The sequence below is a fragment of the Meles meles genome, chromosome 17, assembly GCF_922984935.1.
Source record: "Meles meles chromosome 17, mMelMel3.1 paternal haplotype, whole genome shotgun sequence".
Classification (NCBI taxonomy): Eukaryota; Metazoa; Chordata; class Mammalia; order Carnivora; family Mustelidae; genus Meles; species Meles meles.
In genome coordinates, this window is record NC_060082.1 from 66,843,704 (window position 1) to 66,869,765 (window position 26,062).

At 41.7% G+C, this 26,062-nt stretch overlaps 1 pseudogene; it reads right to left on the reverse strand.

The window, feature by feature from the left end:
- Positions 1 to 24,983: 24,983 nt before the first annotated feature.
- Positions 24,984 to 25,066, reverse strand: LOC123928510 (annotated as a pseudogene).
- Positions 25,067 to 26,062: the final 996 nt, after the last annotated feature.

A 26,062-nucleotide genomic window follows, 5' to 3' on the forward strand; every position in this document is an offset into this window, starting at 1 on the left:
AATCACGTGCGGTATTTATTAATGACGTGAATTCCTGGACTCCATCCCTGAACCATGGGTCAGAATTCAGTGGGTGAGGTCCCAGAGTTTGCTTGGTTAAATAGCTTCCCGAGTGCTTATCACACACTCTGAAGTTTGAGAGACAGTGGTCTACACAGTACATACGCCAAAAGGGGTGGAGGAATAGAGATCGCCACCAACCCTACACTCAAGGTCCTGATATTTACAGCAGGTGCTGTCAGTGTCCTGTCCATGTCCCTTGCACCTTGCCCTTGTCCCTCAAGATGGCCAGCTTCACGTATCTGCATGACCTTCCCTTGGGGCTTTCCCCCAAGTGTCAGGTGGGATTCTGCTTCCGCACTCGATAGACAGGAAGTACCAGGGAATTAAGTACCCCCACTCTACCACCCTTCTACGCAACTCTCATCCAGCAACTGGCTCAAGTAGGCGTCTAAGTCCTCCTGACTCCTCGGGTGGATACTTCTGAGGTTTGCACTGTACGTTGTTTTCCAGAGATCCCCTGGGATACGTTCCAGTCAACCACGGTAGTATCTGGCTTCTCAGGCTGCACTTTCTTTGCAACATTTTCTTCCTTGCCTTATTCCCCCACTTTTCCACCAACATTTCCTGCTTGCCTTTATATACTGCTCAACGTGAATCTTTGTCTCTGGGTCTGCTTCTGGGGAATGGAAAACCAGACAATGAAAGTAAGCAGGAGAGTTTGAGGTTCTCAGATAGCTCAGGATGTGAGTTCAGGAAGGTTTGACAGGAGGTGCTTTGCAGAACTTCTCGCCTGATGTAAAGGTCCTAGAAGGATCAAGTCCTGGTTGAAATCTATCCCCAGATGGATATGGCTTTTTGGAGGGGGCAAGGAGTTTCAAGAACACAGTGGTCTCTCTGCACTCGCTACCAGCTGATGCCTCCCTATTCACCCCTACAATAGAATCTGGCCCATTGAATAGTTGTGTAATTATTTTCCTGTTTCCAGTAAGTTGAGGCTCAGGAAAATGAACTACAATCTGGGGAACATATGAAGAATGATCAGGGAGTGATTTATAATTCTCTTCTTGGCAACGACAACAGTGTTGGGTGAATAGCTATATACAGAGAGTATCTATCTTGTCCTCTTGTGGTCTGTAATTGTGTTCTTTTCTTGCAGCATTTAGATACCAAATTCAGGTGTCAATTATCATGATGGCCTCCATGTTCACTTATGTGAAGTTCCAGACCTTCCCTGAGTCACTGAATTCTGGAAGTTGTCAAGGCCAAAGAATTTTGCCTAAATGAAGCTTGCATTACTTTTTCCTCCACATAATTGTAAAGATTTTGTTACTCCCATCCAGCTGGAGTTAAGATATTATTCAGTCACACTAACTCGAAAGCATTCTCCATAAACTGACTAGTGATGAATTTGTAATAAATAAAGCTCCAGAGAAGATGAGGTACACACTCCCTAAATGTTAGACTCCTCTTCTACGGTCACTAGAAGAAGGGCATCTTATGAAAACTTACCTTTTATCTCAATTGCTGGGAAGAACCCAGGTGTTTTAACTGATGGAGGAAGGAATTTATAAAAAACAAGTCTTCTTTCCTTATTAAAAAAAAAAACAGCTTTAAAAGGCGCAAAGGATTTTAAAAGCCAAAACTAAACTATCAAGTCTGTTCAAAAAGATTAAGTCTGATAAAGGGTTAGTATCCAAAATATATAAAGAACTTATAAAATTCAACACACAAGAAAGGAAGAGTCCAATTAAAAAATGGGCAGAAGAATGTTTTTCCAACGAAGACATCCAGATGGCCAACAGACATGAAAAGACGCCCCACATCACTCAACATCAGGGAAATGCAAATCAAAACTACAATGAGAGATCACCTCACATACGTCAGAGTGGCTAAAATCAACAACACAAGAAACAAGAGGTGGTGGTGAGGTGTGGAGAAAGAGGAACCCTCTTGCAATGTTGGTGGGGATGCAAACTGGTACAGCCTTTGTGGGAAACAGTATGGAGCTTCCTCAAAAAGTTAAAAATGACCTCGCAATTAAGCTAGTAGGTATTTACCCAAAGAATACAAAAATACTAATTTGAAGGGATGCATGCAGCCAGTGTTTATAACAGCATTATCTACAATAGGCAAATTATGGAAACAGCAGAAGTGCCCATCGACTGAAGAATGGATAAGAAGATGATACACACACACACACATAAATACACATATATACATATACATATATATAGGAATATTACTCAGGCTTAAGAAAGAATGAAATCTTGCCTTTTGCAACAACCTGGATGGAGCTAGAGAGTATAATGCTAAGTGAAATAAGTCAGTAAGAGGAAGACAAACACTGTATGATTTCACTCATATGTGGAATTTAAGAAACAAAACAAATGAACAAAGAAAAAAACAAAGAGAGAGAGAAGCAAGCCAAGAAACAGGCTCTTAACCATAGAGAACAAACTGATGGCTCCCAGAGAGAGATGGGTGGGGGGGGGAGGGGGGATGGCTGAGACAGGTGATGGGGATTAAGGAGTACACTCGTCTTGAGCACTGGGTGATGCAGATAAGTGTTGAATCACTATTTGTACACCTGAAACTAATATTACGCTGTATGTTAATGATACAGAAATTTAAATAAAAAGAACTGGAAAAAGTAAATAAGTAAGTTTCCTGATCTCAGGGAAAATGGAATTAATTTTAAATAATCAATGCCCACTTTTCCCATTTCATAAACCTTCTGGTCATTTAACCCATTAGAGAAACATTTATGTTTGTTTTGGAATTTGGTGAATTTTCTCAAGTCATCTGGTGCAATGATTAGACCCAAAAGAAGGAGAAGGGAGCAATTCTGCTAAGAGCTTGGACTTGGTTGACAGTTATGGATATTCTTGGTGCCTTGAACTAGTTCCTTCCCAGAAGTCGCTTCCTCACGGGGCTGCTACTTGACATGTCTCCACATCCCAACCATCACAGAACAGTTTCCAGTCCCATCCTCAGTGACTGGTTGATCATCGTTTTGAAGACTACACAGTGGTTTCAATCACTTTGTACAAGACCCTTGCGAGAAAACATTGTGGGTGAATTTTATTCCAGTATAAAAGGATTGCAGTACAAAGGATTATAGGAGACTGTCTGTCACGTCATCAGTCCCTGATGGTTTGTTTGAGGATTAGATAAAATAAGCTTGGGAGAACGTCTGGCAGATAGGAAATTCTCAACAAATGCTAGTTTCCTTACCTTTTCTCCAAGCTTTGGAGTTTGATCCAAAAAAATGCCAATGACACATTATTTTGAATGTTGTTATTTAAACTAAATTTCATGTGAGATCAATAGTATTTAAATGAGAAGAAATTATAAAATAGCTTCTTTTTGTCTGATTATAAAAGAAATACTATGGTCAGTGTATAATGTTTGGAACAGAAGGAAAGTGTAAAATGTCATGTAAATGTCACCAGAGACTCTACAATGATCGACAAGTTGTATGGATTTTTCATTGCTCACTTTTGTCTTTCTTTTCTTTTCTCTCTTTCTAAAAAATTGGGTTCACAATATTTTATACTTTGGTTTCTGTACTTGTGAATACATCATTAATATTTTCAGGTCATTGAATATTCTTATTTTTAACAATTGCATACTCTACCATTTTGTGACTCTATTATTCATTTAATTAATCTTTAATTTTTAAATATTTAGATTATTTCTGGTTTTACTCAATTATAATAATTGAGTAATTATAATAATTACAATAATCTGATAAAAACTCTTATTCATGAATCATTGCTGATTATTTAATTAGAATAAAGTCCTAAAAGTTTTGACATTAAAGAGTATGCATACTTTCAAGAGTCTTATATCATGTAGGTAAGGGGCACCTGGGTGGCTCAGTGGGTTAAGCCTCTGCCTTCAGCTCAGGTCATGATCTCAGGGTCCTGGGATCGAGCCCCTCATCGGGCTCTCTGCTCAGTGGAGAGCCTGTTTCCCCCTCTCTCTCTGCCTGCCTCTCTGCCGACTTGTGATCTCTCTCTGTGTCAAATAAATAAATAAAATCTTTAAAGTAATAATAACAAAATAAATAAAATTTTAAAAAGAATATATATGCGTTTATAATACTCAGAATTGTACCAATTCATATTCCTGCCTGCAATGTATGCAAAGGCTCATTTTCCAAGAGGAGAGCATTTCAAAACCAGATAAACAATAACTAGAGAGAATTCAACCCAGAGAATAAAAAAGTGGTAATGCGAACCGGTTTTCTTCTCCCACCACACATCCGAGTGGCTGGCTAGAATGCTGCAGGAGGGGAGCCGAAGAGACATCTACACACACCAGGTCTAGGGCAAATTCTTGAGAGAAAGAAAGAAAGAAGCAGCGTGTTGAAGGGTTTGGGCCCTAAGAAAGCTAGTAAAATGGAATGGCAGGAGAGATGATATGCGATTCTCCGCATGCCATCACGTAGCCCCTTCTCTTCCTTTTACCCACAGAAAATGTCAGGATTTGGACTGCTTACAGCTCTGGATATATGGGAGTGATGTTCCCCACATGGCTGAAGGGAAGTGGCTCAGACACGCGCATTCCTGCGGCCAGCTGAGCGGTATGGGCTTGGGGAATTCCTGTAGGTTTGAGGCAAGATGGCCACAGGCGTGGTGCAGCATGAGGCTGGTTTGGAATTGTTCTCCAGGTGTAGAATGTTGAAGCAGTTTTGAGCAGGAAAATTGGCTTCCAGACACATTGGCTATCTTTCCATAGGGGTCGGTCACACCATCTTTCTTCAAATACTATTTTTTTCAGGTTATTGAAGAGATACATGTCAGTTGTACTTTCAAGTATTTTTAGAAAATTTCAACAAAGAAGAATAAAGATCTTTCATAAGCTTGTCACTTAGAGATAGGGTATCATTATTTCCTTTACGGTATATTTACTTCCAATTTTTTTTATGTCCTTGTGTTTTTTTCACATAATGAAAGCCAATTGTATGCACAGTTTTATGTCTTACTTTTTCACTTACATACATTATTGTAAGACATTGCAACATTTTTATGCCATAAAACATTCCTTAAAAACTTGTTATTTAATAGACATCTAACACTTCATATCAATATATGCTAAATTATTTAAAATTCTCCCATTATTAAAATGTTTAATTTGCTTCTGTTATTTTAATAATATGTGTAACACAATGAACATCTTCTAACAGAAACCTTTACTACATTTCTGATCAACTCCCTAAGGTGCATTTTTCTAGAAACATATATTCATTATTTCCAAAACAAGGAAATTTGATGACTAAAGCCTGAGCCAAAAAGCTTGTTTTTCTCTGTTTTCATTTACTTTCTGCCCATGTGTTATAGGGCCATCTTTTCCTTAACGGCTCTCTTTTTTGTTTTAAAATAATGGGCATTCTGTCAATGACCGCCCAGCTTCTAGATGATTCTTCCAACTCAGCTCTCTCAACCTGACTGCTCGTTATGTCAACCCCCCACAGTCATTCTCCATGCCTAAAACGTTCCCCATGGACTGGGCTCCTTTCTGAGCAGACAACTCTCTGATTCTCAAGTTTCTCCAACCACCCCTGATACCTCCTGCTTGGACGCTGAGGCTGCTTCCTGGAATGCAGGCTCTTCTCCCGCAGATCTTGGATTTGGTCCCCACTTGTTTCACCTGCCTGTAACGGGACACCATAGGTGTGGTCCCCCAGAGCCTTCACCCTTGCACTACTCGCTAATCCTGCCCAGCAGGAGACTCACACCTGCATCACATCTATGCCGAAGTCGAGGAGAAAAACATGCTGAACCATGTCCAGAGAGTCTGTGATCGCGAAAACCACGGAAGTGGTTGAAATTTATGAATGATCACTCTAGAAGATGAAAGCAAAGAGAAGGAAGGCTACCGTACCCTGGAACCCCACAAGAAGCACGTGAGCTCTACTAACTGGAGTCTGGGGTTTCGTGTGAAGAGATAGAGGTTCTGGGTTTCAATCATGTGACTTTAGGAAAACAGTTTCATCTTCTTGGGGGTCCTTCTACCACACAGAAAGGAGAGATTAATATTCCCCACTCCTTCGCTATCGCAATGTAATCTGCACAAACATAAAATCTCATATCGGTGTTCTGTATTCTTCAGAGGAAAAGCAGTGGACGGATGGCCATTATTCCTAAAACTGGCATCACAAAAATCTGGTGTTGCATTTGGCACTATTGACTAAATACATGACCCTAATCTATCATCGGCATAGAAACTCCTTACACAACACATGGGCCACTGCCAGAGATCTGGATCTACTTGTTTGGGGAGGTGCCCAGGCATCTTCCTTTTAACGAGATTTCAGCGTATTCTAGTGCAAGCGGCTCTTTGGATGCAATCTGAGAAGCAACTTTGCAACATATAAGGAAAAGGATGAGGCCACGAGCAGGGGCAGAAAGACAGAAGAGACCTATTTATTCCTCAGTAAATTTCAAACTAAAAAGAAATATAGATTTTAACGTTATTGATAAATGATAATAATAATAGTTGTTATATGCCAGGCGTTGTTTTAGACTATGTTTGTATATTGGTTCGATGACACCTCATCGATATTATTACTCCCATTTTACAGTTGAGAAGACCAAGGTTCGTAAACATTAGCTCACGTGTCCAAGGGCAGGGACCGAGAAACGAGGCTCAGTCCATAAACTAGCCCTTATTTCCTGCCCTGGACAATCTCACTAATTCTACATACACCACAATATAAGGCAACTCATTGTAAGCGCTGTGAGAATGACACACCCAAACTCCTTTACTGGGTCTGACGGGAAAGAAGCTTTTATTTAGTAAGTGCTACTGAATGCCACAATCCATACATTGTTTAAACTTAATCTTCATTGCCCAGGTATAACGCATCATTCCATTTGACCTCCGGTTTCCTCATATATATACAGTAAAATGCCTTGTTCCACAGGGGTCTTGAGAGGATTGAATGAGTTAGGTCATGTAAGATACCTAATCCGGCGCCCGGCAGCAGGCACTGGTAAATATTAGCTATTACGGTTGTCGTTCTCGCCTTTGACAGTCGAGGACTCTGAGGTTGATGCAAGTTACTGAACTTGGTCACGGTAACCCACGAGCAAGGTGTGGTGTTCAAACCCTTTTCCCTCTGACTCTCCCGTACATGTTCTGCCAGCTCACAGCCACCGGGGGAAGAGAACACCGTTTCGGGGTGATGACGAGGAAAAGCTTCACGGACAGGATGGCCCTGCAGGATAGGTAGAGCTTCAAGGGCAGAGCCGATGGGAGGACACTCCAATTTTTGCCCGAGTTATTTAACCTTACTGAAAGTATAATTTAACAAAACCCCAACCTCTCAAGACTTCAGCCTTCAGAACTTCTGCCAAAACAAATCTCAGGCAGATTAAAGAAAAATATCCCTGGATTCCTTCAAGATATGTGAGGTGTCCAGAGCAAGCTTGCATATTTAGAGTGGAACCGAAGACTGTAGCACCAGTTTGCTGTAGCAGATGGGACACGGCGTCCCATGAGGTGGGTGCAGACACCCGCATGGGCTTGGGGTGTTAACGCGAGCTTGCAAAGGATGTGCTCCCTGGGCAGAGCTGCCACAAGCCCTTCCGGAGGAAACTCGTATCCTTGGAGTTACAGAGTTCAAATGTCTCGTCCATGAATTCTCCCTTCAGGGCCAGTCCATCATGGAAGAAAGCCAGGACCCAGAAGCCTGGGGACATGGGGACATGGGTAAAATCAAGGGGCCAAATGAGTGGGAAGGGTTTCTCCAAAGTCACGCAGCTGGAGGCAGGGGCAGGGCTGGAGCCTGCGGTCATGGGTCCCAGGCCTGTCTGTGTTCCTTCCCAGCCACCACCCTGTCGGCCCCGAGACCTCTCTATAGAAGGGTGGCTGGCAGAGAGCACCTCAACTCTCCTGCCCCCAAGGGAACCCAGAAAGAAAAGTGCTTTAGAAAGTTCCTTTTCTGGGGAACCCTCCTACACTGTTGGTGGGAATGCAAGCTGGTGCAGCCACTCTGGAAAACAGCATGGAGGATCCTCAAAAAGTTGAAAATAGAGCTACCCTATGACCCAGTCATTGCACTACTGGGTATTTACTCTAAAGATACAAACATAGTGATCCGAAGGGGCACGTGCACCCGAATGTTTTAGCAGCAATGTCCACACTAGCCAAACTATGGAAAGAGCCTAGATGTCCATCAACAGATGAGTGGATAAAGAAGATGTGGTATATATACACAATGGAATACTATGCAGCCATCAAAAGAAATGAAACCTTGCCATTTGCGACGATGTGGTTGGAACTAGAGGGTATTATGCTGAGTGAAATAAGTCAACTGGAGAAAGATAACTATCATATGATCTCCCTGATATGAGGAATTTGAGAGGCAAAGTGGGGGGTTTAGGGGGTAGGGAGGGAAAAAATGAAACAAGATGGGATTGGGAGGGAGACAAACCAGAAGAGACTCTTAATCTCACAAAACAAACTGAGGGTTGCCAGGAGGAGGGGGCAGGGAGAGGGGGGTGGGGTTACGGACATTGGGGAGGGTCTGTGCTATGGTGAGTGCTGTGAAGTGTGTAAACCTGGCGATTCACAGACCTGTACCCCTGGGGCTAATAGTACATTATATGATAATGAAACTAAATAAATAAATAAATAAATGACCTTGCCTGTGGGGAAAAAAAAGAAAAAAAGAAAGTTCCTTTTTCTCTCTCCCTAGAAATCCTGTTACCTCCTCTCCCCCCTCAGGAAACCGCCTTTGTTTCTGCATCCATCTGACAACTCCTTCATTTCCTCAGTTTACTCATTCATCCATTTGTTCAACAAGCGTTTCTGAAGCCCCTGTCACGGGGCACTGCTCTGGTTTCTGTGAGACAGACCTGCAGGGAGAAGCCGACAACCTCTGTCTACCCGGAGCTCACACTTTAGGGAGTCGAAGGGACAGTGCACTACGGCGGGTTTGTTGAAACTACGGTACGCTGGAAACAAGTGCTAGGGAGAAAACGAAGAGGAATGGCCGTAGGACGTCGATGGGAGGGAGATCGCAGTGTGCGATTCGGAGCCTCCCTGAGAAGGTGGCTCTGGGAGAGGCCGCCCCGCTCCCGGAAGGCACAGTTTTCCAGGCAAAGAGCAGCAGAGCAGAACTCGAGGTGAAGTGTCCTGGGCCATGGGAGGAGCAAAGGGGCAGGTGGCAGAGGGGTTGTGCCTCTGCTCTTGAGTGTCTTTGGGGATGTCAATGGGGAGTTTCAAGCGGAAGAGCCCCACGATGCGCCTGGAGGGTTTTTGGTTCAATGGAATGTTTATTAAAGCAAACTGTATGGAGACTGAGAGAGAGGGACCGAAATGCCAGATTGACTTCTTGTGATTGATGTGTTAAGTGTTAACAGGGTCACCTTGGCCATTGTGTAGAGGGAGGCTGGAAGGGACTGAGTGGCAGCAGGAGGCCTGTCAGGAGGCTGCAGGGACTACCCCGAGCTCCTGAATCGACTGCCGCCAGCGGGTATTTGCTGTTGTCTTTCAAAGCTGACGGTTGTTCCGTAACCTCCCTTTCCTACGCTCTCTAGATTTTTCTTCCTCAGCATCACATGCACGAGACATACCCCATCACGCAGTCTCACCACTTCATGTCCCTGCTCATTGTGAACAATGACAGCTCTGACTCGAAGAACCACAGGTGAAACTTAGTTGACAGAACGGTAACTACTTCATCCTGCTTCTCTCAACACCCACTCCAGTCCCCTTTTCATGCGTCTTCCTGTACTTCACAGGCTGGGAAAAGTGGAAAATAGAACGATATTTTCCAGATCTCCTTAGAGCTCTGGTTTCCAAGGTGATTTGAGTTCCAGCAAGGAGACACACCACTGCAAGGCTTGGAGGCAGAAATGACCAAGGGGAGGCAAGCAGAGAAAGATGGGATCTTCTAGGAGACATGGTGGGGGAGCCCATGGATTGTCCATCATGCTTTCATAGGTATCAGCTGCTGAGCAATAAGGCAATGGCGGAGAAGTCCCCAAAATATCATTTCTCCTGGATGCATGGCCTGGACTGACACCACCAAGCTTGCTTCCTTGGCCCTCTTAGAAATTCCATAGGCTTCCAATACCCTGTAATGAAGCCTTTTTGATTGAATGAGCCCACGATGGCTGCAGGAGAGTCAGCCATCTCATCTGACTTTCAGCCTTTGGGAAGGAGAGGGAAACAAGAGCGATTTACAGTGTTCTGCTCCAATTCCAAGACTCCCTGGATATGAAAATGAAATGAAAAATTTCATTTACATCTCATTAGTCATAAAAACTTAGTCACATGGCCACACTTACTTTCAAAGAAAGCTTGGAAATGTAGAGGTTTACCTGGACACTTTTCCATCTCAATAATAAAGGATTTCTGTTAGTAAAGATGCAGAAAAATAATGGGTCATGGACAGTCAGCTTGCAGCCACTGCCACAAAGAGTATGAATTCTTTTCACGCTCTCAATATATATCAGTAAATGGCTTTTCAGAAATGTTTACACTCTCATTACCACAGAAAATGAAAAATGTAACATGGGGAAAATGTGCAAGTCCAAATGTTTAATTGTATCCATGAAATTGTCTCCTTGCATCAGTAAAATTTTTCAACAACTATTTGATTGCCTAAAATATGCCAGGCTCTGTTCTAGAAACTGAGACGGAGGGACAAAACACTGAAAGATCCTTCCTTGCGCTGATGAAAATCATCCCCACAGGGACTGCATTTTCTTTGCTATAGAGCTCTTAGGTGGGTCCCTTCAATACTGATGATTGTCAACCAAAACTGCGATGTGGGTGGTAGAATGGTTGATCTAAAGCGTTTCTTTTTACATCCGTTGTTGGAATGTAGTCCACAGTCTGCGGAAGCTGCTGAGGACCTGGGAGGCTCAAGTTCTGTTGCCAGGATGTGCTCGCTCGCAGGAGAACCTTTCCTGTGCTCCAAGGAACGATAGGTTTAGGGGTGAAGAAGGGAAGAGCCACAGAGAAACTGTGTCATCCGGGGAGGTGATTCAATTCATGAGGTACACGAAACTGACCGTGGCGGGGGGTACCTGAGAGCAAGGGGCAGCAGGACTGGAAGCGAGAAGAGGGGAGAGCACAGGTGAGCTGCAGCGGGGGCATCGGTAGGTTCCAGAGAAAGGATCACAGTGGCAGCAGGTGAGTCACATGGGGAAAGGGCCCGATCATGCTTCCGGATGAAAGAGTTACGATTTTATCCTGTTGGTCAAGGAAATTATCCAGCACCTTGGAACAGAGACACATTATCAGAGCAAAGGAACGGAAGAAGGCAGAGCTGTCAGCATGCCGCTGGCAGCCAGTAAACACACATTAAGATGTTGGCTGTGACGATACTTGTTTTGTGAATTCAATTTTTGTGGGTTTTTTCTTTTTTTTTTTTTTTAAGATTTTAAGTAAGCTCTGCACCCAGTGAGGGGTTTGAACTTACAACCCTGAGATCAAGAGTCACCGACGGAGCCAGCCAGGGGCTCTGATGGTAATTGTTCTTATTCCTTGATTACAAGCTTGGCTGCGGCAGCGGTGTGGAGGCAGAAGGAGACAAGACGAAAAAGAGGATTTGGAGAGCCCACAATAGCTGTGGAAGGAGAAGACAGAGAAGAGAGATAACCAGGAGGACAAGGCAGGGCTTACTAGGAGAGGAGGCAGAAATGACGACATGGGAGCCTGACATGTGGCAGGACCACGCACTGATGCAGGACGTACGGGCAGGGAACACATTTGCAGGGGAAGAGGAGCTGCCTTGAGGACATCCGGATAATGATGACCCGTCATGTCCTCATCTTTTTTTTTTTTTAAGATTTTATTTATTTATTTGACAGAGAGAGATCACAAGTAGGCAGCGAGGCAGGCAGAGAGAGAGGAGGAAGCAGGCTCCCTGCTGAGCAGAGAGCCCGATGCAGGACTCCATCCCAGGACCCTGAGATCATGACCTGAGCCGAAGGCAGCGGCTTAAACCACTGAGCCACCCAGGTGCCCCATGTCCTCATCTTTTATTCCAACCTACACCACAGTGGCTTGTCACTTGAAGGGACCGGCTGGATTCAGCATCTCTGTTGGAACAATATAGGGACAAGATCCCCGCTCACATCTTTTCTGGCAGACTGGGCATTATTTCCTACTGGCTTGGAAACCTCGTAGCGAATGTACCAGAGGAAACAGGACATCTGCTTGAGATCCTCTTATGGCTGCTGGTCACGTGGAGATGCTCCCCACAATCAAGTATATGATCCATTTGTCCTCTGCTCTCATCAGGAGTGGCGGGTGGGGACACAGAAGAGCAGTGGCGGCTCTTGCCTGGCCGAGGGGGTGGAGAGAGTGCCAGGTATACGCCCACCTGGAGACAGATCTCTATATATACCAGCTATTTTGTAAAAGCAGGGGGGAGTTGGAAATTAAATACACATCATTAAATTCTGTTTTACTTGCAGCCCATTTATTCTTAGGTCTAGTGTAATTGCTTTCAGACCTTGAGCTTGCCGAGTTAGTTTTGGTGTTGGCTCTGCAGCGTGACCTGTTCAATGAGACCCAACTCTGGGTCCAGGGAAAACAATGTCCTGCTTCCTCTGGCACCCAAGGGGGTGAAAAGCGAAGCCCACCCCAAAAAGAAGAGAGTTAATGTTGTGGTACTTCTGTGAAGCTGTCCCTCACTCTCCCAGGCCACCTGATTATGTTCAACCCAGATCAACCCCCTCTCCTCACTCTCACACTCCAGTAAGAGCTTCTAGCCTCCCTTAACAATGTCAGTGTTCTGTGTAGCAAAGGGAGTCAGATCTGAATTGAAATCTCATTTCTACTCTTTGGGAGCTCCAAATTAACTCGACCCCCCAGAGCCTTCAGTTTCCTCACATGTAAAATGAGGCCAAAAGAAGGACTTATCTCACAGAATTGCTCAAAGATGGAATAAAGTAACAGGCATGAAAAAGTCACAGTACGCTACCCGGTATTCGGTAAGTACTGGGCAGGGCAGTCCCTAAGTGCTACATCTGGTGAGACAGACGGACAGAACAAAAGCGTGTGCTCAGTGTGCCCAGGACATACTGGCCGAGCAAGGCTATACAAGTTCCCAGTAATAAACAACGGAGCCTTAACTATAAACAGTGTTAATCGGAACCAATATTCCAAACAAAGCAATGACTTCGGCCATCCATGGTCTTTCTGTGATGGGAGAAACAAGAGATAACTATTTTTACAGCAGTTCCCACCAATTATTTTTAAAATATATAAAATCTGATGTTTTCATCAGGCAAATCAGTTCATTCTGGGTTCTTGTCTCCAGCAGTGACAATTAAAGCTTTGCAAGAAAGCACTGCCGGCTACCGCTCTCTCTCTCTTTCCAGAACACTTCCTGTTCATGTGCCAAATCCTCCTTATTCCCTGAAGACTATACCTGTAAAAACTCCAGGACTTAACACAGGAGGTTCAATTACCTTTTTTTATTATTCTCTTATCTGATGTTGCCATGTTACTATACTAGAAGAATTTTAACCACCCAAACACCATCTAAACCCACGTAGATGTAATTTGCGAGAAAACTCCTGACGAGTCCCTTCAGGCCTGTTTGATACAAGCTTAGTTACCAGAATACATTTTAAGTGATTCTATTTTTCTGGCTAAAATTTCACATTGGCTCTGTGTTTATATAAGAATGTGTTTGCTCCCTCCAGGGAACAGGACTTCATCCCCCATATTTCCTCTGGGGTGTAGCGCTATAACGGACCAGTGGTTTTGATGACTTCCCGAAGTTCTTGCTCCTGGAACACATGATATGGAAAAGACTTAACGCAGGGGCAAAAGCCAGGAGAGGAATGCCTTGAGAGCACTGGCGTTTTCAATGCTAAGCCTCTAAGGAGTTGGGAGCAGCAGTACCAAGAGAGTTTAGCAGATCTGGGAAGACATAGAAATTAAATATCTCTTCTGAGGAGCAAGTGATGTTCTTAAAATTGACAGAGCAAGTCCCACACAGTCAAGTCTCCAGGCTTCCTCATTTCCAGTTCATCTCTTACTCTGCCGCTCAATCTGCCTTTTCCCAGTGCAGATGGGATCAAGTCAGATCCCTACAGAAACTCCTGCAGGCTTGTAAGGAAAGCATTAGCCTGGACCATGAACCCAGAACATTGTACCTGTCCAGCCAACCTACCGCTGCTGTTCCTCACACCTCGTGTCCGCCCAAGCTGAACTTTTCTTTCCCCGAATTTACCAGGATTTGCTCTCTCCCAGGATTTTGGACTGGCTCTTTGTTTTGCCTGGCGAAATCCCACCCATTTGTCAAATCCCAGCTTAAATACAATCTCAGGGAAGACTTCTGAATGCCTGAAACTGACATGGTCTCTTCCTTCCCTGTGTTCTTGGATACTTTGTATCAGGTCTCCACTGTAACACCCACACTCATCTGTAGCTACTCCTTGCATGTCCATTTCCACTACTGGTGATATCTTCAAAAGTAGGGAGCATGTTTTTACAAATTTTATGTACTCCTGTGTTTCAAAAATAGTGACTGAATTAAAGAATGAATGGGCGGCCCATCCCCATGGAAGCATCCCATGATACATCTGAGAGGAGATGGGGTATTAAGGAGGGACTCAGCTTTTTCCTCCACATTGTCTGGACTATTCTGCAGACTGACTTATTTTGCACAGGGTTTCCTGGGAACAGAGAACAACAGACCCCGAGGGAAATCCTCTGTTCACAGAAATGCAGACACCCCTGGAAGAGACCTTTTAGGTTGCTGCCCTTTATCCATCATGAAAATTTACCAAAGAGAGGACAGCATCGCAAAGTGTCCTCGATGAGAACGGAGGGGAAACGTGCAGAAGAAAACAAGGCACAGAGATTCCTTTGCAGAAAAATCATAGCTCTGTGGGCCAGGAAATTCTTCCACTTAAGAGTCATATGCTCTGGAATGTGCAAGGGGAAATAGTCTCAGTAGGGTCTTGACTCAGCAAGGCCTGGAATTGATGTTGGGGGCTGCTCTGTGAGGTCCTAGGGCATTTCGATCCACAGTGGTCTGAGCCCAAGTGCACACGCCAGCACGCATCGGTACAAGCCTTAAATCAGAACCACCCGTCCACCCCCTCCCCTCTCCCTGGCTCCAAGTCCTCCCTCCCAACCTCCCCCTCCTCCACTGCAGGCTCATTAAGGCCTTTCCCAGTGCAGAGACACTGCATTTTGGGGACTGGTGGAGTGTTTGATATTTTCCACTCTGCGTGTCAAGGCCATTTACAGTCGGCGTCAGAATGTTATGTCGGTCTGAGGAGGCACTTTGAAGTGTTTGTGGTGGAGGCCACATGTGCAGGCAAGATGTGCCTCCTCCCTGGCCCGAGGTTCCTGCTCAGCTCTTTCCCAGCATCATGTGACAATGAACAACACTGCTTAACCCTTTACTTCTTGGTGCAGCTGGTTATATTACTACTACTACTACTACTACTACTATTATTCTTATTTGAAAGGCACTTCATCCTTCCGGAGCTCAGCTTCGGAGATGGTTGGGAGGCCTCTCTCCTGGACTTCTGGTCGCCCCGCATCGGCCTTCTGTGGCTGTGGTTGCTACTACTCTGCATGAGCTTCTGTGTGGAAATGCATTTCCAAAGGCTACACACAAAGCAAATGCATACGTCTTAATACTGCCTGGATGGTGAATGCAGTGGTTTTCTTACACCCTTCATAGAAACTCAGAGCCAATTCAGAGATGCGCAGCCACCTCCAAAAGCAGGGAGCCGCCGAATGAAGCCGCTGGTTTTTCACTTAACTCAATGATAATTCGCAGGTGGCCCATTAGAAGTTACTTGGCCCATTCTGTGAAAGTCTGGGACCCGAAACTCTGAAAACAAAACAAACATGAGACTTGGGGAGGAAATATTATCAGCTGACCTAAGGGTCTTACTCAGCTCCGTGGTTTGGCTCTTGCAGCGGAGCAGGGCTGAGACTGATGACCTCCAAAGCTTCTTTCAACTCGGAGGTATGGCAATGCTCAGCCCGCTGCAGGCCTGGAAAGGTCTTGGATTTGGCAGGACGGGCTGGGTGGAGATGGAGGTCTCCTCTCAGAGGTAATGGATGTCTGTGTCTCTTGGGATCAGTTTGTATTCACAAAGCACTTGGCAATCCAGTGGGAACAAAAGAGTTTTAATGAACATAACTCACTTTTAAGTACTCGAAGACTGAGACCTTTTAGCAAAGGTACCTTGGGCTCTACTCCATCACCTAGAAGCGTCTCTGGAGAGGTTTGTTATATATCGAATATCTCCTATGATAATAGCCATGCTTCTTTGTTTTAATTTAGAGATCTGAAGAAGCAACATGCCTTAATATTAGACTAATAAAATATTAATAACAGTTACAACGTGCAAGGCAAGCATAGGTAAAATCATATCTTATTTAACGCTCATAATAACCTTATGAAATAAGTCTCCTTATCAGCATCTGAAACACAGAGAAGTTAATAAGGTGCCAGAGGTCATATTAGAAAATGAAAGATATGGGACACAGACCCAAAACGTCCTGAGTCTAATTAATGTCTCTGTTACCAACCTCAAATTCTGCCTGTTCAAGGTCAGAGAGACAATTCCCGGGATGCTGCCTGCCCTTAACCCACATTTTCCCCAGATCTGCATCACAAGTGTTTCATAAACCCCTACTGAATGAAGGAATGAGTGAATGGCACTTAACAAGCCTGGGAAAGGCACCGAAGCCTAAGGCAACATCTCTCCATTTCTGTAATGAAACCCTGCCCTGGGACATCCCCAGCACAAACAGGACACTTCCCCAAAGCAGCCCCGGGATTCAAATCCGTTGGAGCCAGGAATCCATGTTTCCCTGCCCAGAAATCCCGCCCAGATCACTTAAAGTCACAGGCTTCCTAAACCTCTTTATTCCTATGCCACAGGCTCTAAGCTTTCCTGGCCTGCCAATAATTAGGCACCAAGAACTAGACTGAAGAAAACACTGACTTGCATAGCTTGTTCAAATAATTTTGCCTTTTGTATTTGCTCTGCATGGGGTCAGGTCTTTGCTCTCCTGTGAAGAGCCTTACTGAAGTGAGAGGGACGAAGTGACCAAAGGCGAGAGCTGAGAGTGTTGGGTTGCAAAGATGTCTTATCTTGTAAGTTGTTCCCAGGAGGGCCTCTGGCGTGGGAGAAGGAGAGCAGTTTGCCATTTTTTTTTTACGTTGATTGGAATGAGAAACCTTTCCGGTCACTGTGTCCTGAAAATAAAATGTTTGATGTGGAATAGTGTCAAAGACTTGTGACCCCTAAAAACCCTACTGGGCTCAATGCTTCAGTCATGTTTTCAATCAAGAATTTCTACCTTGAGGGGCCCCTGGGTGGCTCAGTCGTTAAGCATCTGCCTTTGGCTCAGGTCATGATCCCAGGGTCTTGAGATCGAGCTCCACATGGGGCTCCCTGCTCGGCGGGATGCCTGCTTCTCCCTCTCCCACTTCTCCTGCTTGTGTTCCGTCTCTTGCTGTGTCTCTCTCTGTCAAATAATAAATAAAATCTTAAAAAAGAAAAAAAAATCACTACCTAGATTTCGCTCTGTGCCTCTGACAGTGGAGACCTCAGGGCAGCGTCCGTTATAAAAGAGGAGCTTCTCCCTTTCTTTGGCTCTTTCTCTTAAACAGAAACTCATTTACTTTACCTCCAATGTACCCCAAAGAAAGAGATATATTTTTCTTTTGCTGAATACATTAATCCAAGCATTTTTATCTGTTTTAGAGCGGAGCTGGTAGTTGATTCTCACAGGAGAGGCAATTGGCAGTTAAATCAATTTTAAATTGAACATTTGTCATGATTCAGTCTACTCATAACATTTTAAAAAAGAAAAAAAAAAAAGAAAAGAAACCAACAAAACTTAAAGGTCCAAACTAACAGGACTAAGACCGGCTTGCCTTTGAAATTAACAGAGACCGTTGGTGGTCTTTTGTCTGCTCGCCAGAATTGCTACCAAGGTATTTAACTTTGTTTTGATTCTTTTATTGTCGTTTATCTTTCATTTCCTTCTACACTTGCCTGCTTATGTCTTCTTTCTCCCTCTTGCTTCCTATTTTCCCTTGCTCACTGACTCGTACCTTTTACTCTTTACATCCTCTGACTTTTTCTCCCTCAGTATCGTATGCTTCAGACTTAAAGTAGGGTGGGAAGCAGGTGGGAGATAATGTACTTTTTAAAAGAGCGTTTGTGCCAAATCTCTTTGTTCCCCTTCAGATCAGCTCCCTCACAGCTTCCAGGTGAGCACCCAGTTTTCCTGGGCTCCGATTTCCCTCTGTCTTCCTTGCTTTTCTCCTTGTTCCTGCTTGTCTGTCTCTCCAATTTCCTCTGCTTCCTTTCCAGAGGGAACAAAAATGGCTCTTGAGTGCTACATAAATGCTAAATACAATACTGAGCCTTTTATAAGCATGTCATGTAATCATAACTGGAATCCTAAATGAGAAATGAGTCTTTTACTTCACTTGGACAAGTGAGGAATCAGGTGTCTTGCCCAAGCGAGGGAGTAGGTGGAATCAGGAATCCACTCCACAGTTCCATGCTGTCTTTGCAGATGGGCTCTCCATCCTCCATACTTCTGCTGAACAAGCCTGATGGTCTGAGTATCCTGGGAGCATGGTTTTCGATTTAAGGTCTGAATCCCTGGGGCTTGAGACCTTAATACTTGGGCTCAAGTTTCCTTGGAGTATGATTTTGGCAAGGGTGTGCTAAGAGGAATGATAGGGATGTGAAATGGTGCAGCCGTTTTGGAATATTGTTTTCCATTCCTGAAAATGTTGAGCAAAGAGTTGCCATTTGACCCTGCAATTTCGTTCCTTGCTATATACCCCCGAAAAATGAAAACATATGTTCATGTAAAAACCTGAACATGAATGTTTATAGCAGTGTGACTTGCAATAGCTAAAGAGTGGAAATTCTGTAATTGTCCATCACCCGATGAGTGGGTGAACAAATGTGGTATATCCATACAATGGAATATTATTCCCCAATAAAAACAAATGAAGTAGTGATACATGGTACATCACTGATGAACCTTAAAAACATGAAGCTATGTGTTCCCTCTCTCGCTGTGTCTCTCTCTGTCAAATAAGTAAATAAACTCTTTAAAAAAAAAACATGAAGCTAAGTGAAAGAAGCCAATTAGCAGAGACAATTAAAGAGACATAGTGTTTGGGTATGTTTATGAGAAATGTTCAGAATAGACAAATCCATACAGATCGTTGATTAGTAGCTGTGTGGGGCTAGGGTGGGAGGGCGGCAGAACTTTGGAAATTACTGGTAATGCATATGGAGTTTCTCCTTGCGGTGTTAAAAGTTTCTGAAATTAAGTTGTGGTGGTGATTATACAACTTTGTGAATATACTAAAAACCACTGGGCTGAACATATTGAGTGCAGGAAACTTCCTCTAAGTAAATTACAGTGTTAAGGGTGCAAAATAAAGAAGTATGACATAATCGCTACACCAGAGGGAAGAAAGAAAAATAACAATCCATACATACTGATATAAAAAATGCCAATGCACCGATTTAGTTAACTGGACAAACATTATGAACAGGTAACCCAGCAAACAGGGAACATGTACATGGGGAATATTCACCCGTACTTTTGATCAAAGAGACGCAACTTAAAGCAGCAATTAAAAAAAAAAAAAAAGCTTTTCTTTTTTAATAATCTACCAGAAAATTTGAATTCTAATTCCCTGTGGTGGCAAGGGTGTGGTGAAACTGGCACTTTCATGCATAGCCGGGGTGAGTGTATCAGTATCCTTTTGAAAAGCAAATTCAAAACATGTATCGAAGACTATGAAAATGTTCATACCAGCTGACCCAACACTTGTTGGTTCTCTATTATAAGTAAATTATTTCAGGTATGGAACAGCTATTTGAGGAAGTAGGGAAAATAAATATGTACTGGATCCCTACCAGGTGCCAGGCTTTTTGCCTATCTTATCTCTTTTAATTGGCTCAATAACCTCAGTAGATATGTACTCTTTTCTTCATTTATAGACAAGGAAAATAAGGCTCTGCACAGTTGGGGCCTCTGTCCAAGGCACACAGCTTGTAAGATACAGAGTCAGTCTTTGATCTCAGATGATCCCCTCCCAAAGCCACTCTCGGCAGGAATAGCTGCTCTCCTGGGACAACGGGCTGCTTGCTCCTCATGGAGGCAGAAGAGCTCAGAGTTCCCCCTTCCGGAGGATGTCTGAGCACCTACATGATGAAAGGATTTATTGTAGTTCTCAGAAGTTATATGTATGGGAGCTCCTTGTACTACTCCAGAAGTTTTCATTCTTGTTTGAAATTATGTCAAATTCAAAAGTTATTTAAAAGGTAATTTCCAAAAAGCAATTGGAATAATGCTTCAAAAGGTATGTTAACAAGGAAAATAGGATAATAGAGAAAAATGGTTGTTAGATTGTCAGGCGAAAAAAAATAGCAGTCTATAAACTTTGATATACAATATTACTATAATTATATACAAAAATGCAAAAGCCAGTGATTGATGTAAAAAGTGGAAGGAAATACAATAAAATGTGAACATCTTGGGATGCTCAAACTAATAGATACTTATTTTCTTCCACCTTTCTCTATTTTCCAAGTTTTCTAGAGTAAGGATTATTCATTTTTGCCAAGATATTTCAGTGATGTCACTTCTCATTGCTTTTTCTTCAGTTTTTCTTTTCCTTTATGGATTTACTTTTTTTTTTTTTAACTGACATTGACCCTTTAGTTCTTTCTGTAAGCACCTGTTGAGAGGCCAGACGGGTTTTATTTTTAAATATCCAAACATACGTTTATTTTCCTCCTCATTGAAGAAAAGTCATTTAGATAACATGGTTGGAAGGAGATGGCTATTTAATGTAGTTCAGTATCTAGTGTTGCAAATGAGAGCTTATCGCTTGATTTTCTCTCGTATCTCTGTGGATAAATTGTCTTTCCTCTCGGTTAGAAATTTTTTTCTTTATTTTTTGCTGGTCTGAAGTTTTACTACAATATGCCGAGTGTGAATTTATTTCTATTTCTCTTATTTGGCATTTGGTGTTTACTTCAAATCTGGGGACGCCTGTTTTTATTAAGGCTAAAAATTTCCCAACAAATATTACTTTAAACAAAGCTTCTCCATATTTTCTTTATTCTCTACTTCCAGAAGTCTTATTATCGATTCATCAAAATCTACCCTTTATTTCCCCTAACTTCTCTTTCAAATTTGTTCCATGACATTCCTGGGCCATATTCAGAGGATCTCCTAAGCATTATGTTCCATTATACTAATTTTCTTTTATACCCTCATGTCAGAGATTCACTCATTGTTTTGATATTTGTTCTATTATATTTTTTATTTCAAAAATTCAATTTCCTTCTTTTTTAAAGATTATTAATTTATTTGACAGACAAAGATCACAAGTAGGCAGAGAGGCAGGCAGGGCGGGGGGGAAGCAGGCTCCCTGCTGAGCAGAAAGCCCGATGTGGGGCTCTATCCCAGGACTCTGAGATCATGATCTGAGCCAAAGGCAGAGGCTTAACACACTGAGCCACCCAGGTGCCCCAATTTCCTTCTTTTTTATATCCATCTTTAATATAGCATTTCAAAATCATTTTTAAATTGCTTTATTGTATTCATTTAGTTGAGAGTGAATTCATCACAATTACTGAATACACTGACTGATGTTGACTGTTGAATATTAGTTTTTTTAACATGTTTTAGAATTTTAATTTGTAAGCTCATCTTAGATGGAAGTCAGTCTCTTATTTCTCACAGTGAGCTTAGCTCTCGTCCTTTGTCATGTATGGGGCCTTTATGTTCTTTATACCTCATAGGAGTCAAATTTCTTTGAGGCTGTTTCTAGTCCCAGAGTCTGGCAGGCCTGTGCTTTCTTCCTGATTGTTGTTTTGCTTCTTATTATTTATCAGCAAATATATCTAACGTTTGTTAAAATGTATCTATATATGTGTAACATATGTAATACATAAATAATATAAATAAATACTGTATGGATATATAAAATATATAATATATTTATAGTTTTAACATTGTTTTACTGCTTTAAGAGCAGTAAATTACCTTTTAATTTCATACACACAGAAATCTACTGTTGCTAAGTCTTCGGAGCAGAGGAGTGGGACTTTAAAGCTCCACCTTGACTGGAAATGCACTTAATATTTCTTCTTTTCTTTTAGTTTCTAATTATGAGACCCAAAATATACATGAAGTTTCAGAACATATTGTATTCACTTATGTACCACTGGTAAGAGAAAACATGCTAATTTTTTGTTTATTGCCTCAAGTCTTTCTTTCATTTTTAAAAATGTAAACTATTTCAGATGATGTTGAAATCCCTCCATCCTTCCCCGCTCTTGCAAAGTAACAATTATTTTACACATGATGCTTCTGTCTCCTGTATATTTAAGATACATGTATGTAACAGATGTTCCTATATATAGACATATACTTCCCTGTATGTTTAACAAAGATATCCCAGTGTGTTCCCATTTTTAAAATTTTGAATGGATGAATTATGCCATATAAATACAAAACTCTATTTTATTGTGACTTAAGTTTTGAGATTCAGTATCATATGGGAGTTTCAGAGCACGTATTTCCCTAATGAAGAACTGGTAGGTTGTTTTCACTTTGCTGATGTTAAAAATGGAGCTAAGACAATCATCCCTGGGCATGTCTCCTTGCACTTAGGCGTGTGAGCTTCTGTAGGATGGACTTCAAGAAGTACACTTGCCGAGTATTGACATGTTTAACTTGAATGTTGCAATGATTCAACAAAGTAGTTGTACTATAGTAGAATCCCAAACCTGTGTGGGGGGTTCCCAGTTCACATCTTCGCCTTCATTGGTGTTATCAGATATTACATTTTGCCATTCTGGTGGCCATTAAACATTATCTACTTATTTGTAATTTGGAATTTTCCTGATTCCCAGTTAGGTTGGGCATTTGTTAGGTTTTTATAAACCAGTTAGGTTTTTTCAACTGTTTAATAGCTAGTTGAGTTTCTTTTTCTGGAGAATTATTTTTTCATGCCCTGTACTCATTTTCCTGTTAAATTTTTATCTTTTAACTTTATATTCACTATTTATATATTCTGCATAAACATGACACATTCTTTTATTTATTTATTTGACAGAGAGGGAGAGAGAAATCACAAGTAGAGCAGCAGGTAGAGAGAGAAGGGAAGCAGGCTCCCCGTTGAGCAGAGAGCCCGATGCAGGGCTCAATCCCAGGATCCTGAGATCACGACCTGAGCCGAAGGCAGAGGCTTAACCTACTGAGCCACCCAGGCTCCCCAAACATGACAAATTCTTTGTCAGTGTTATAGTTAATAGTGTTTCATAGTGAAATACAGTTCTTTCTTTTTGGGCACATGGAAAATGGAATTTCCTGGCCTCCTTGGAATTGGAGTTCTGCTAAATGAATTCTGAATAGAAGTGGTGTGGATCACTTCTAAGTTAGAGCATTTGCTTAACTGCCAGTATAAACTTCCAAAATTTTCTTTCCTTCCGGCATGGTTCGTGGCAATGGTCAAGATGTTGGTGCTCCTATAACCAGGATCTCTAGGTAACCACAGTGCGTAGCATTCCCTGTTGACTAGCAGTGTCCATGCGACATGACCAAGATATGCACCTGCATTGTTTTAAGGCACTGGACCTGTTGGAGCACTGGACCTGTTGTTCTATCATAACCTAGCCTATCCTAATGTACAGGATTCATTATACATGTTACAAATTAATTTTCTCCATCTGTATCACACTTAATGTTTTAATTTTAATGTAATCAAATTTATCAATTTTTTCTTTATGATTTTTACCTTTTAAAATTGTGTTTTGTAAATTCTTTTCTCTTTCAAGTCATAGTTTCTTCTAAAGTTTTAAAGATTTCATGTTTTGGAATTTATTTTTGTGTCTGATATAAAATAAGATATTAATTTAATTTTAATTTTATACATAGATGATCAATTTTATAACTTCCATTGATGGAAGAGCTTAACTTTCCCCCACTGCTTTGTAAGGCTGCCTTGATCCATATCAAGTTTCCTTAAATGCTTGGACATGTCTCCGAGCCACTCTACTCTCCATTTGTCAACTTTGTACCATTACCACACAGTCTTTGACCTTTTTTTAGTGAAAATCTCTGCTTTTGACTGAAAATGTTTTATTTTGCTTGTAATTGTGTATATTTAGCTATTATATAAGATTTTAGTTTGGCAGTTATTTTCCATCAGCACTTTAAAAATATTGCATTTTCTTTCAACTTCTATTGTTGCTATGGAAGCACTTTAATTGCTATTGCTGGGGCGCCTGGGTGGCTCAGTGGGTTAAAGCCTCTGCCTTCAGCTCAGGTCATGATCCCAGAGTCCTGGGATCGAGCCCTGTATCGGGCTCTCTGCTCAGCAGGGAGCCTGTTTCCCTTCCTCTCTCTCTGCCTGCCTCTCTGCCTACCTGTGATCTCTGTCTGTCAAATAAATCAATAAAATCTTTAAAAAAAATTAATTGCTATTGCTCTGTAGATACTCTGTCTTTTCTATCTGGCTGCTTCAAGGATTTGGTCTTTGTCTGTGGTGTTCCGCAAATTCACAACAGTAGGTACAGGTATGACTTATTTTTATTTATTTGTTGAAAGTTATTGTGAAGCTTAGATGAGAGGATTCAGTATATTCATTGATTCCAGAATATTTTGAAACTCTTTCTCCATTCGTTTGTTCTTCTATCACTGCAATGAAATAAATGCTAGGCCTTCTCATTCTATCTTCCATGTCTCTCAATTTCTTGTATGTACATGTATTTTTTGTGTGTCATTAATTATCAATCTGTGCTACATTTTAGAAATATTATTTCTCATGTTACTCATTTCTCTTCAGATACTTGTCTGTTGTTTAAACTGTTCATTGAGTTTTAAATTTCAATAACTTAAATTTTTTTCTTGAATTTTTTCAGCTGTCAGTTTCTTTTCATGCTTTACTTATTTATTTGACTTTTACTTATTTTTGTATACTTTTAATTAGCAACAATCACACCTCGGATAAACCTCATTGGCTACAATACTGCCACTGCACAAATCTTAGCATAGTCATTTTATGTCATATTATTGTCCAGTTATCTCAAGTTCTCAGGGATTCCAAGCTTGCTGTTTGCCATATTGGCTATTTTTCACTCACACCAGACTGTTTCTTTCAGTGTTCTATAATTTTTAATAGGAGTGTATCTTTAAATAGGATAGGTGTGTTTTTTTTCTCCTAAGAATCCTTTGTACCTGTGGATGGAATTCCCGAGTAATTTAATGTTTGCATCTGCCAAGTGACCCAGGAGTATCACTAGCCATCGATCAATTTTACTATTATTTTCTAGGCCTAGAGTTTTCTAGATCACGTAACATACAATTTCAAATCTCAAACACCTGCCAGAAAAAGTAACATATTTACAAATTATCAGGAGAGACTTCATTCTCCGGCAAGCTTCCTTGCCATGTCTGTATATCTATGGTAATTTTTTTTCTATTCCATCCTTTAATTAAAGATGCAAGACTTTTTAAGCTCTGGATCTGTTCAGATGGTCTTTGTTTTAATTCCCTGTTTTATATGGTTCCAAGGCATCAGCATCCATCTCTGTAAGGACGATAGAAACTATGTCCCTAGTATAATTAGAGGCATACACCATATACATTCTACCATTTTTCCTTTCCCCAGTGGTTTTCAGTCTTCCTTCTGATTCTGGCAACTGTGGATTGTCCATTCTCAACTATGACTTCAAGAGAATATTTGAGCGCTTGAAATATGCCATATTTTATCTAGGCTTTCTACATTTTTGTATTAGATAGGTTTATAGATTATACTGTCCATCAATTTCCTAGAACTGTAATTACTCAATATTTTAAAATCATATGTTTTAAGATAGAAAAGAAGAGAAATTCTGTTTTGTGTTTATTATAAAACAAAGCAAAAGAATTATACTTCCATGGACTACTTGTATCTGACCATATTTATCTTTCATAAAAGTTAACCAGACATAGCTAAGCTACTTCATTTCCTAGTGTTAAAAGAATTTCCAGAGCTTTGATT